The sequence below is a fragment of the Orycteropus afer genome, unplaced genomic scaffold (assembly GCF_000298275.1).
Source record: "Orycteropus afer afer isolate SDZICR_OR568_19922 unplaced genomic scaffold, OryAfe1.0 scaffold00003, whole genome shotgun sequence".
Lineage (NCBI taxonomy): Eukaryota > Metazoa > Chordata > Mammalia > Tubulidentata > Orycteropodidae > Orycteropus > Orycteropus afer.
Window position 1 is genome coordinate 34,966,235 of NW_006921590.1, and position 12,761 is coordinate 34,978,995.

The following is a 12,761-nucleotide window of genomic DNA, read 5'->3' on the forward strand; positions in this document are numbered from 1 at the left end:
ATCGCTGGTGGTGTACTGCCTAAGGCATTTGACTGCTAACCAGAAGACTGGTGGTTCAAACCCACCAGCCACATCTCTAAAAGAAGACTGGGCAATCTACTTCCATAGTGATATTGCCTTGGAAACCCAAGGAGGGGTTGCTCTGAGTCGAATCTGACTCGACGGCAGTGAGTTTGGTTTTTTGTTTTGTTTTGTTTAATCCATTACAACCCACCATGTTGTTGTTGTTGATTGCCGTTGAGTCGGCCCCGACTCATAGCGACCCCTCCTTGGGTTTCCGAGGCAGTATCACTACGTAAGTAGGATTGCCCAACCCACCATAGTAACTCATTTATTTGCTTCAAAGCAGGTATCACAGTATACAGTTATTTTGTTTATCTGACTACTGACTGTCTCTTATATGAGGACAAATAACTTGTCTGCCTTATTTTCCCAGAATTAGTCTGAAATGAAATGAACCAATTTATAACTGGAGAATCTTAAGTAGATGCACTACCCATCTCATCTCCCACCTGTAATCCCCTCTCTAACAAAGGGGCCTAACAAAGCCCTCTTCTGTAAAATATCTTCATCATCATGTTCTCTGCTGGACTGGGGCACAAATTAAATGACATACGTAATGAATCTAAAGCGCTTAAAGTAAAGCTTGCTATACAGCCTACATTCCATAAATGATGGTTATGTATGTAAAGCACCAAGCACAATGCCTATAAGCTGATACTTAACAAATGACAGTTCTCTTGCCCTTTTTAATCTCACTTCCACCCCTAGCTTGGCCTGAATATGGTAAGAATGGAATTCTGTACCTGAGAGATACTTTTCCACTCGGGTCCTCTAGGAACACAACATACTAAGTGTAATGTAGGTTAGTTATTTGTATATATTGACTAGGGAAAGCCACAAAATGACCTCAGAATTATATATCACTTAGTTTCATTAAGCTACCATATTATTCAGTTTCTGAAACTGCCTTTAAGTTGGGTTAAAATGCTAACCTTGTTAACATGATTAATGTTGGTTATTTTAAATACCTACTACAGTTATAATAGGAGCTCTGGTAGCATAGTGGCTAAGGCATGTGACTGCTAACCAGAAGACTGGAAGTTCAAACCCACCAGCCACTCCTCGGAAAGAAGATGGGACAATCTACTTCCGTAGTGATACTGCCTCAGAAACCCAAGGAGGGGTCGCTATGAGTCAGGTCTGACTTGACAGCACATAACAACAACAACAGTTCTAATGAGCCTTAGTGCTGCAAGAGTTAAGCACTCAGCTGCTAACCAAAAGCTTAGTGGTTCAAACCCACCGAATAGCTTTGTAAGAGAAAAACTTCATGGTCTGCTTCTGCAAAAAAAATCCCATGAGGCAGTTCTATTCTGTCACATGGGGTCGCTATGAGTCAGAATCAAACTGACAGCACCAAACCACAATAGTAACAACTACAGTTATATTAAATATGAGTTTATTTATGGAAAATAAAACAGTAAATCAAGTCCATGATTAGAAATCAAATAATAAAGGGTATAAGGTGTTTTATAAAGTAGAGAGTAGTATACAATTTTTGATTAGTAATAAGAACAAAATGATTTATCTTAAATTCCTTTTAATATCCTGTGCTTCTGAGAACATTTCTATATAAACATTTAGGGGTTTAGGGAAAGTCATAAGTGCTCCAAAAGTATGTTAGGAAAAGGAGAATAAAAGAAGCCACATTGCCAAGTTGTGAATCTCAGCTCTATTACTTACTACCTATGTGACCTTCGGAAACCACTTAACTTTTCTGTGTCCCCGTTTCCTCATCTGTAAAATGACCCTTAACTACAGTACCTACAGTAGGGTTGTAAGGACTACAAGAGTTAACATATGTAAAATGCTTAGAACACTTGGCACATAAAAAATGCTGTTATTTATTATCATACAACATCAATATATTGCTGTTCGCTATTACATTTTATTTCTTTGAATATTGCATTTTATTCTTTGCAAGAGATATTTAAGATATTTCCATCACTGCACAAAATTCTATTAGACAACACTACATTAGACTATAGTTAGAAAAGGAACCCTGGTGGCACAGTGGTTAAGACTCGGCTGCTAACCAAAATATCAGTGGTTCAAACCCACTAGCTGTTCCACAGGAGAAAGATGTAGCAGTCTGCTTCCTCACAGATTTACAGTCTTGGAAACAGTTCCTACACCCGTAGTTCTACACCATAATATAGCATCCCTGAGTCAGTATCAACTCAAAAACAACAAGATGTTTGTTTTATTAAATAGTTAAAATGCCAGATAAAATAATGCATACTGTCTTCTTCCCTAATTTTTTGAATGTTTAGAAAAAAAGCACTCTAAACCAAAACTATTATTTATTCTAAGTTTAACATAATAAAGGACTAGCCACTCCTCTGAAGGAAGATTGGGCAATCTACTTATGTAGTAACATCCCCTCAGAAACCCAAGGAGGGGTCGCTATGAGTCAGATCCGACTCCATGACATTAAGTTTTTTTGTTTTTATTTAGGTTTCAGGCCTATTTAACAAGTCAAAAAAAGGGAGGGTGGGTAGGTGAGAAAGACTGTCTTCTGTAAGGATCTCTATACTGAGATATAACCAAACAAGTAGACTTTTTATTCCCAGTCAACCTTACATCAAGCTATATACTAAACTGTCTCAGAGTTTAGACATCTTGACTACAAAAGAAATTAATTACATTCAAATAAAATTACCAACATGTTTAAGAAGCAAACTTAGAATATCTTAATATATGTATTTCTTTAACATAGTAAATGACAAAATTTAGAGGTGAGTCTAACAAGTAGCCTAACTGATTTTGAAGTACTAATTAGGATAAATGATATTTTGAGATATCTGTAACATCTCTAACATAATATGGAAATATTTCTGATTCCATTGGTGACTAAATTACAGGTATCGCTAATACAACTACAATTTGTTGCCTGCATTCATAATTAAAGAAAACACTAATTTTCAACTAGAGGTTACTGACCAGGCGCCTTTATTACGCTGGGCATTAATTCCACAACCGTTCTTGTGATCGATGACAATATGTACCATTAAAATACAAAGTAAGAGTTCTTAGCCTAACCCTGGGCAGAAGGAAAGAAAGAGCACCAAGGCCATCAGAAAAGGCTATTTGGGATAGCACTATCCCGATTGGGTCTTGATGCACCCCGTCTGTACTTCAGCTTCAAGGAGGCAATAATTGTCTTTTAATGTCTTTCTTTATACCCACAGTGTATGGCTCATTATAGATTCTCAATAAATGTTTGATGAATGGCTCATTAAATTATATAGAACACTTTCTTTTTGTTCGAACTTTTTATTGTGATTTGAGTGACAGCTCGCAGAGCAAATTGGTTTTCCATTCAACAATTCAAACACATCCTGTTTCATGACATAGACTGCAATACCCACAATGTAACAACACTCTTTTCTACTTCCTGTGTTTCTCATTACCATTCATCTTTCTTTCTTATCCCTTCCTTCCTTCTAAGCTTTATCCGTAGGTAAATGATACCTTTTGTTTGTTTAAAAAATATTTTTAATGGTACATTCAAGCATATAAGAAAATAAGAGTATAATGTATTCCACAAAACCATCATCTAGCCTTTACAATTACCAACAATTTTGACAATCTTGTTTCATCTTTTTTGCCATTTTTCCCCTAAGTATTTTATAAAACAAATTTATACATCATAATATTTCACCTATACATACTTCAACAGTACCTCTAACATAAAAGACTTAAAAAAAAACAACCACAATACCATTGTCTCATCAAACTAATAATTACTTAATACCATCTAAGAGTCTGTGTTCAAATTTCTCAAGTTGTGGACCAGGAAGACTAAAGAGAGGATCACAAAGGGGCATGAAGAATCTTTTGGGGGTGATGGATATGTCAATTATTTTGAGTGTAGTAATTTCTCAAGTATGTACCATATGTTAAATATATAGAACATTTCACTAATTTGCATGTCATCCTTGCACAGGAGCCATACTAATCCTCTCTGCATTGTTCCAATTTTAGTGTATGTGCTGCCGAAGCAAGCACCGAATGCTGCCCTTCTATCTCTTTTGCTTGCATCTAAGGAGTGCGTACCTCCTGGTGTTACTGTCATCCTATAGACCTGTCTATTGTTTGGCTGAAAATTGAGCCATGGGGGTAAGTTCAGTTCCAGGCTTGAAGGATGTCTAAGGGATACAGACTTGGGGTTTCCATCAATATCTATCACACCAGTAAGCCTGGAAGTTTTTACGATTTTGAGTTCCATTCCACATTTTTCTCCCAGTACCTCCTAGTTCTTCTGGTCTCAGGGTCATGGAGGCTGGTTTATGTGCTCCATTAGTCTTTTAGACTAACTGTTTCCGTGAGTCTTTGACTTTCTTCACTCTTCTTTGCTTCTGACAGGGAAAGACCAATATTTGCACCTGAGATGGCTGCTTCCTAGCTTTTAAGACCTCAGTCACTACTCACCAGATTAGGATGTAGAACACTGTCTTTGTGAACTATGGTATGACAACTGAATTAGCTGGCCCCTAAGACTGTGGTCCTAAGCCCCCAAGCCTACGACTCATTACCTCAAGGTGTTTGGCTATGACTGAGATGTTTTCATAACTTTGTGCTGTTTGTTCTATTATGCACAGATACATTTATAGCATATATAAATACATACGTAGAAATATGGACTTGTGTGTGTATGTTTGTTGTAAAGTTGATTCTGACTCAAAAAGACTCATATGATAGAGCAGAACTGCCCCATAGGGATTCTAAGGCATTAATATTTATGGAAGTAGATCACTAGGTCTTTTCTTCAAGGGAGAAGCTGGAGGGTTCAAACCACTGATCCTTCAGTTAGCAGTCAAGTACTTAATGATTGTACCTCTAGGGCTCCTAGCCAAGTGAAAATATGAATTATCCTAATAGACAACTTGTTGTTGTTGTTGTTATGTACCGTCCAGTCGGACCCGACTCATAGTGACCCCTCCTTGGGTTTCTGAGGCAGGATCACTACAGAAGTAGATTGCCCCATCTTCCTTCCGAGGAGTGGCTGGTGGGTTTGAACTGCCAGCCTTCTAGTTAGCAGTCAAGTGCCTTAGGCACTATGCTACCAGAGCTCCCAATAGACAACTAAGAGGAGGCAAAAGGAACCTACGGATATACACTTCAGTCTTTCATAGCTGAAGACCTTGATGTAAACAAACCTCTAGCACCTGATTCAGAGTTGACTTCATGATTATCTCAACAGGAACTAAAAACCTGACAGATTTGGAAGCCAATTATCTGGTTCCCAGAGATATATAGCTAGTTAGTAAACCAAAAAAAAAAACCTAACTGCCGTGGAGTCATTTCAGACTCATAACCAGTTAGTAGCAGAGCTATAATTAAAACTGAGGTCTCTGACCTTACACTAGTTTTCTCTCTCCTACATCATGCTGCCGTTATGTTTATAAAAGAGAATCTTAAATAGCCATCACTTAAAAAAAAAAAAAATTCTTAGTTAATTATGATTTTTTTCTCTGTACCCCATTTTTACGGGAAGACAAAGCAATAAATTATCATCTTGTCTTGGAATATACTCAAAGAAAAAACCGCCAAGATATATTTTGCTGTTGGTAAAAATTCATTCCTACTCTCCCTTTATTTACAGAATTCTACATGCAAAACTAATATTCATGAATAATCATCCTGATGAAGCCATCAAAATTTCTCAATTACCAGGGAAGCATTACAATGACTTTCCAGAATGCAGTAGTTTCTTCCAAAAAAAAAAAGGAAAAAGAGCCTAATTTGAAAATGTTTTAATAATAAACAGAAAATTCTGACTTTAACTCCTATCTCTCAACTAAGGAGACCTCATCCTCTAGCAGGGAGCTCTGGTGGCATAGTGCCTAAGTCATTTGACTGCTAACCAGAAGGCTGGTGGCTCAAATCCACCAGCTACTCCTTAGAAGGAAGATTGGGCAATCTACTTCCACAGTGACACCACCTAGGAAACCCAAGGAGGGGTCACTATGAATCAGAGCCAACTTGACAGCAATGAGTTTGGTTTGGTTTTATTTTTCTCATCCCCTAGCCAGTCTCATTAATTAATAATGTGTTAACTGTTAACTATTGTTATTAGCTGCTGTTGAGTCAGCTCTCAACTTAAAGCAACCCTATGCAGAAAGGAATTGGACCGTTGTCCACTGATTCAAGGGGTTTTTACTGGCTGATTTTTGGAGTTTATCACCAAGTCTTTCCTCTTACCTGCCTTAGGCTAGAAGCTCTGCTGAAACCTGCTCAGCATCATAACAAGCAACCTCCAATGACAGACAAGTGGTGGCTGTGTGTGAGGTGCATGGCCTAGAAATTGAACCCAGGTCTCCTATGTGAAGTCAAGAATTCAACCACTGAACCACCATTGCTCCCTAAAGTCTTAACTACTGCTACTTATATGTACTATTGAGAACCAAATAATTAAAATTTTTTGGTTCTGAATTTAACCTCACCATTTCTCTACATTTAAAAAAAAAACAAAAACACTAAACTCACTGCCATTGAGTCAATGCCGACTCATACCAACCCCCTTTGGGTTTTCAAGGTGGTACATCATTATGGAAGTAGATTGCCCAGTCTTTCATCCACAGAGGGGCTGGTGGGTCTGAACCACCAACCTTCTAGTTAGTAGTCAAATGCCTTAGGCACTGCACCACCAGAGCTCCTTCTCTACGTTCCAAAAACCAAACTCACTGCCATCGAGTAGATTTGACTCACAGCAACCTCACCTTGGGTTTCCAAGGCGGTAGCTCTACGGAAGTAGATTGCCCAATCTTCCTTCCGAGGAGTGGCTGGTGGGTTTGAACCACCAGCCTTCTGGTGAGCAGTCAAATGCTTTAGGCACTACACCACCAGAGATCCTATCTCTACATTATAACATAATGTTATAATTCTCTACATTATAACATTATAACTTTACTTATCTTTAAGATTAATGCACTTAAGATCTTGTTCAATGCAGTATGTTCTAATGGTTAGGAGCTAAATTTTTAACCCTAAAGGCATGGTTTTATTATTTTATTGTTCTAATTTTACAGATAAGAAAACTGAGGTTTAGAAAGGTTAAAGAACTTCACAAGTTGACACAGTTGGGAAGGAGCTGAGTCAGAGACAGGCAGTTTGACTCTGGTGCCAGGAATTCTACTGGACAATAGACAATGACTGTCTTAGTCATTTACCATGCAACAGTGCTTTCTTCATCTGTGAATATATAAACTTTTTAACTATCACTAAGAGTATATGGTACACAGTAATGCATTTCTTAGCAAAAGTTAATTTAGGCTGTTACAATGAAACAGAACACAGTTTAAGATGTTCTTTAGCTTCTATATCTTGTATTAAATTAAGTCATAACAATTTTTAAACACTTGCTACTTTGTAATATTTCTACTACAGAATACAGGTAACCCTACCTCCCAGTGTCTCAAATGAGATAGGAAAGATTGTAACCTGATATAATGAGGGTCAGCTGAACTTTAGGATAAAGCCGGAAAGCAGGTACCTTAAAGGAGAGAACCAAGTGACGTTCATGGCTGATCACGTATAAAAGACTTTTTCCCCCTAAGATAGAAGAGACAAACAGTGAGGTCCCACATCTCTACCTGGACCTTTAAATCAATTCAGCAATCATGAAGAAAAACAGACTGCCGAACAATTCTTCTGACTCACGTTTCTGACATAAAAATAATCTTCTTCTCTTTTGGGAGGATCTCACAGGGAAAAGAGTGACTCCTCTTACCTTTATACTTTTATTCTTCCAAAGTATTCTGAACCTATCTCTCTTCAAAAATTTCACAAATTATCCCTGTTAGTTTTGTTGTTTGGGTTTTTTTTATTCGTTTTATTTTTAATCTCTCTGAATGGAAGCTATTTAAGAGCAGAACTTAAATGTTTATCACCTTTGTATACCTCTGCAAGACATGAACAGACACTCAAAATAGAGATAGACAACTGAGGTCTCCAGAAATTAAAGTCCTATCCAAGATCATACAACTATTACATGACAGAATAGGGAAGAAAACAAAATCTCAGTGAAATAAACTTCATAATGCAAAGAATTTCAATATCCAGAAATGAGCCTGAGTTCTGAAACTAAGACTGTGTTCAAATCTGGCTCTATCATTCACTAGCTGTATGGCCTTGAGACAATTAGTCAAGATTATATAGCATATAAGCCTGTGCCTTATGAACACCTCACTTACTAAACATTATGATGCCAACAATAAATCCAATAGGTCATACACAGAGACTGATAAATGTTGACAAAGATAGATCCTACAGCTCAGTGTTTGTTTTTCCTTTCCTTGTGAGCTAGCTCAATCATACAGAATGCATAAAAGCTAGATAAACAGTTTAAAGAATCATAAAGCAAACACCCCATGCAACTAACTACTACCAAGATCAAGAAAAAGAATACTGCAAAAAGTTTATTCAATACAATGTGCCCCCCCCCAATCATAAACTTGGGAAATTTACTTTAACTTAATACCAACATCGTATCTACCTCATATAGTTATTGTAAAATGTTCACTGGTATGTAATTAAATGCTCAGTGAGTGTTTTGTTGTTGCTTCACATACACGTATACACAAAAACAAAGACACGGAGGAAAAAAAAAGGACACAAGATTGTAATCAAATTTGTTAAGAATACAGAATCCACAGAGAAACAGTGCATAAAGCTGGGAAGCTAGGTTGAGGCCATGTCAGAAATTACAGTTAAAAGAAGAAAATAACGCTGGGGCAACTGAGAAAATTCATTTAGTAATTTTGGGAGACAATTTTCTGAGTCTCCAGCATTTCTGCATGTCTTGAAAGCTTCAGCAATGACCGCCTTTGTTCCAAACTATCTTTTCAAGGATGTTGTATAGTGAAGTCTTGGAGATACAGTATTTCCTTAGAAACAAAGGGCAGGCATGTTTACTACCTGCTATAAAAGATTCAAATTCCCTAAGCTTGAGATTCCTCTCCTGTGATGCAATCCACTGTATGTGCACATGTCATCTGGACCTCTTTACATTACCTTGTGCGAACTAGGCTCAGAAATCTGAAACAAATGCTGATACTATGCCTACTGCTATTTCTGCAATACATTATGTTTTACCTCTGAGAGAGGAGCCCCAGGACTGCTACCAACATCCATTAAATTTCTGTAACAGGTTAACTTGTTGGCCCGCAAGTAGGGTAAAAACCTCAGGCCTTTCACAGTTCTGGAACGGCACTGGCACATAATCAATGTTCATTATAATTGAGATTACAATGTATTCTATAACATCAAAATGGGTTAGAGGAAAAAAACAAGATTCAACTATATGCTGTCCTCAACAAGTACACTTCATACATAAAAAAAAAACATGAAGTAAATAGAAATAGATACACTATGGAAAGGAAGGTTGGGCAATCTACCTCCATAGTGATACCGCCTCAAAACCCAAGGAGGGGTCGCTATGAGTCAGGTCTGACTACAGGGCACATAACAACAACAACATGGGAATAGGAAGCTTAAGAAAACTGAAGTGCTTATATTAATGTCAGATAAAGTTTATTTCAAGATGAAGATTATTACCAGAGATAAAGAGGGATATTTCACAATGATAACAATGTCAATTCATCAAAAACACATAACAATCAAATTATATGCATCTAAAAGCAGAACTTAAAAATACATAAGGAAAAACTGACTGGATTCAAGGAGAAACAGACAATTCAACAGTCACAGCTGGAGATTTTAACATCCCTCACAGCAAAAAACCATTAGAACTAGACCAAAAAAAAAAAAAAGGACACAGATAATCTAAAAAAGTGCTACCTATCTCCTTAATCTGATATTTACAGAATACTAAACTCAGCTGCAAAATACATTCTTCCCAATTGCACAGACATGTTCACCACAATAGACCATATGCTAGATCACAAAACCAAGCCTGAACAAACTTAAAAGTATTAAAATCATACATAGAATGTTCTCTGACTTCAAAATGGAATTAAGTTAGAAATCAATAATATATGTAGAAAAAAATCCAAGTATCTGAAAATCAAGCAACATACTTTTAAATAATCCATGGGTCAAAGAAGAAATCACAGAACAAATTAAAAAGTTTTCAAACTGAATAATGAAAATACAACATATCAAAATTTATGGGATGCAGCAATGCTTAGAGGAATGCTTTAAATGCTAAATTAAAAATAAAGGTCAAAATAAGTTATCTAAGAAGCTAGAAAGGTAAATGCAAAGTAAGTGGAAGAGAGGAAATTATAAAAGCAGAAATCAGTTAGAGAAGAAAAAGAAAATTAGCAAAGCCAATGGTTGATTATTTGAAAAGAGCAATAATATTGATAAAGTACTATTTAGGTTGACCAAGGAAGAAAAAGTCCATTAACGATACCAACAATTAAAGATTGGAATCACTGTGGTTCCTACAGTAGTCATCAAAAAGAAAACAATGGAATTTATAAACATTTTTATGACAACAAATTAGATATGAATAAATTCTTGAAAAACACAACTTACCAAAGCTGACACAAGATGAAACAGAAAATCTGTATAGTTCTCTATCTACTCAAGAATTTGAATTTGTTTTCAGAAACCTTCTCATAAAGAAAGTCCAAGTTTAGATGGTATCACTGGTAAATTCTAGCAAATACTCAAAGAAAAATTAATACCAATGTTACACAAATTGTTTTGGTAGATAGAGGAAACACTTCCCAATTCCTAATCCTAATACCAAAACCTAACAAAGACATTACAAAAAAATAAAACTACAAACCTATATTCCTCATGAAGGAATATGTCAAAATCCCTAACAAAACATCAGTAATACATAAAAAGGATAATACATTGTATATAAGTGGGGAATCAAGATTGTTTTAACTTTTTGAAAATCACCACTTATTCATCCATTCTACTATTCCAAGATACTGAGTTTCAAATTTTGGCTAATGTAAACTAAGCTTTTATGAACATTTCTGTATACTCATCCTGGAATAAAAGATTTTCTCCCATCAAGAATATAATGACAGGAGAATAACCACTAGGTTTATAACAACCTATAATATAAAACCAAACTCACAGCCTTCAAGTTGGATCCAACTCATAGTGTCCCCTCCTTGGGTTTCCCAAGCAGTATCACTATGGAAGTAGACTGCCCAACCTAAAATATAGTGGTTTATAATAACCACTAGGTACTTTCATCCTCACCTTACCAGGTAAAAACAAACTCTTAAAAAAGTGACAGTAACCACTTACATTCCCCCCAAAAGGTTCATGTGGATTGAATTGTGTCCCCCTAAAATATAAACTGTAAGCCCTAAACCCGATACCTGTGGAAGTAATCTCATTTGGGAATAGGTTTGCTTTGTTAGGTTAATTAGGTCACATCAAAACAAGGTGCATCTTAAGCCAATAATTTCTGAGATGTAAAAGGAGTAAGATTAGGCACAGAAAGTAGGAAACAAATGGGGAAAGAATGATGCTACAGAAGGCTCTGCAAGGAATCCTTGAAAAGTACTATGGAAGCTGAGAGAGATTTTCACACAGTGAACAGAGAGTGTCTTTTCCTAGGGCCTATATTATCTCCTACTTCCGTAGTGATACTGCCTCGGAAACCCAAGGAGGGGTCGCTATGAGTTGGGGCCGACTGGACGGCACATAACAACAACATTATCTGTGTAAGGAGCTCTGGTCGTGCAGTGCCTAAGGCATCTGACTGCTAACCAGGTTGGCAGTTCAAAATCACCAGGCACTCCACAGAAGATGGGGAATCTACTATAAAGATTTACCACTTCAGAAGCCCTAAGGGGGTCGCTATGAGTTAGAAAAGACAGAATAGAATAGAATACCACAGTGAGTTTGGCTGATTTTTGGTTTATATCTATATAGTCCATTTTCCACAGTGCCTGCAACATTTTATAACACCTTGAACTCAAATTTCTATCCTCTTAAACTATGAAAAAATAAATGTTTGTTAAAGCCATCCACTTGTAATATTTCTAATATAGCAGCACAAGAACTACTGAATTCTCCACATTCTCATCGCCACTTGATAGTATCAGACTGTGTATGTGTGTGCACACCCATGTGCACCACTTTACACTCCCAACACTCAGTATTGTTAGTCTTTTAATTTTAGACTTTCTAGTGAATGTGTTGTAGTATCTCATTGTGGGGTTTTTTGTTTTAAAACAATTTATTTTCTTCTTTTTCACCCAAGTTAACATGTGTCTGCCCTCTAGTTAGTGGTTTACCCTCCCTTTCTCCCTCACTTTCAAACCAAACCAAACTTAACTGCCACCATGTCGATTCTGACTCACAGCAACCCCCTTTGGCTTCCAAAGCAGTAAATCTTTATGGAAGTGGATTGCCCAGCCTCCCTTCCATGGAGTGGCTGATGGGTTTGAACTGCCAGCCTTCTGGTTAGCAGTCAAATGCCTTATGCACTGAGCCACCAAAGCTCCATTGGTAATCATCATATATTTCTACTTTTGTGAAATCCTTTTCTTGACTTTTCACAATAGTGATCTTACTCAGTATTTGTCCTTTTGTGATTGACTAACTTTGTCAGCATAATGGCCTCTACGTTCCATCCATGTTATGAGATATTTCACAGATTCATCATTGTTCTTTAATGTTGAATGGTTTTCCATTATGTGTATGTACCACAGTTTGTTGATCTATTCCTCCGTTGATGGATATTTAGGCTGTTT

General features: G+C 36.8%; 1 non-coding gene across 1 annotated transcript; it reads right to left on the reverse strand.

Annotated features, from left to right (window-relative positions):
- Positions 1-3,967: 3,967 nt before the first annotated feature.
- LOC122149686 lies at positions 3,968-4,074 on the reverse strand. The gene has a single exon (XR_006163277.1). It is a non-coding gene; the product is annotated as a U6 spliceosomal RNA (small nuclear RNA).
- Between the last annotated feature and the right edge of the window lie 8,687 nt (positions 4,075-12,761).